Source organism: Pinus tabuliformis, chromosome X (genome assembly GCF_031772625.1).
Source record: "Pinus tabuliformis cultivar Carrire ecotype Pingquan chromosome X, CPIR1, whole genome shotgun sequence".
Lineage (NCBI taxonomy): Eukaryota > Viridiplantae > Streptophyta > Pinopsida > Pinales > Pinaceae > Pinus > Pinus tabuliformis.
The window spans coordinates 739,344,174-739,345,970 of NC_142308.1; the positions used below are offsets into that span (position 1 = coordinate 739,344,174).

A 1,797-nucleotide genomic window follows, 5' to 3' on the forward strand; every position below is an offset into this window, starting at 1 on the left:
CGACCAAACATAATGCAAGTATTAGGAATGGTGGGAAGAGTTCAATCTTCTCCCAAACAATCCCATTTATTAGCTGTAAAACAAATTCTCAGATATCTGAAGGGAACTTCTGATTTCGGTCTTTGGTACCCAAAGGACTCAACACTGACTGTAACTGCATACACCGATCTTGATTGGGTTGGAAGTATAGATGATCAGAAAAGCACTAGTGGAAATGAATTCTTCCTAAGAGACTGTTTCGTATCCTGGCTCAGCAAAAAATAGTCATCCATATCATTATCCACAGCCGAAGATGAGTATATTGCTGCAACAGATTGTTGTTCTCAGATACTATGGATGAAGGAAGCTCTAAAAGATCTCGACATATGTACAGATCAACCAATTTCCGTCTATTGTGACAACACAAGTGCTATCAGTCTCAGCAAAAATCTTGTGATGCACTCAAGAACCAAACACATACCAATCAAGTATCATTTCCTCCATGAACAAGTAGCTGAACAAAACATCGTCCTGGAATATATCAGTACTAAGGAGCAGATAGTTGATATTTTCACAAAACCTCTTCCTCAAGTAGCATTCGAACATCTGTGTCAAAAGATGGGGGTTATTTCTTTATCATCACTCAAGTTCATTCATAAATATGTAGCAGGACAGGGGGAGACGTTTGACAGGGGGAGTCCATATGCATCCCTTTGCCATTGATGTCAAAGGGGGGAGAAAGCAAAAGAATATTGTCATCAATGACAAAGGGGGAGATTGTTGGACACAGATTGTCATTGATGTCAATATGGCAATATTCGAGGAGCAGATAGATGACAGAGATGGAGACTGTGTATGATTTGGGGAGCAAGATGATCGAAGGTTTGAGCAAGGAGAAGGTATAGAGTGGGGATGTGATTGTGATCGATAAATCTTCTGGGAAGATTACAAAGTTGGGGCGGTCTTTTGCGAGGTCCGGGGATTATGATGTAATGGGGCCGCAGACCAAGTTCGTACAGTGCCTGGATGGAGAGCTTCAGAAACGCAAAGAAGCGGTGTGTTACATTACGCTGCATGAGATTGATGTCATCAATAGTAGGATGCAAGGGTTTTTGGCCCTCTTTATAGGAGATACTGGAGAGATCCATTCTGAAGTGAGGGAACAGATTGACAGTAAAGTTGTTGAATGGAAGGAAGAAGGCAAAGCTAAAATTGTACCAAGAATTCTTTTAATTGACAAAGCCCATATGCTTGACATTGATTGCTTCTCATTTTTCAATCGTGCTCTAGAGAATGAGATGGCACCGATATTGGTTGTTGCAACAAATCGTGGCATCACAAAAATCCATGGAACAAATTACAAGTCTCCACATGGTATACCCATTGATCTATTAGACCGCCTGCTCATTATTTTGAGACAACCATACATGGAAGATGAATGTGAGCCGTCGGATCAAAGAGCAGCGAATCCAACGGTTGTCACACGCGAAAGATGCACGAACGATAATGTGCGGGAGACGTACAGGTAGGCGGTAAGAAACATTCCCTGCATCGCCCACCGGGGTTCAGTGGTATACGTACAAGGGCCAGCGATCCAATCAAAATACGATGTGTGGCAGATGAAAATCGTCGCCCCCACAGGTTAACGTGTATGTAGGTTTCGGCGAGGAAACATGCGACCGTTGTTTGATCATGGTGGGGTTTGATCAAACAATGAGGAGATGCACGAGGTTTAATGTGCAAGCAAAAGACCGTAGCGACGTGGGAACTGTTGGATGACGGTGATCAACGGTTGCGATTACGAATGTGGCAGAGGCT

The 1,797-nt window shown here is 43.0% G+C and overlaps 1 pseudogene; it reads left to right on the forward strand.

Moving 5' to 3' along the window:
- Nucleotides 1-971: 971 nt before the first annotated feature.
- LOC149142034 (uncharacterized) lies at nucleotides 972-1,508 on the forward strand (annotated as a pseudogene).
- Nucleotides 1,509-1,797: the final 289 nt, after the last annotated feature.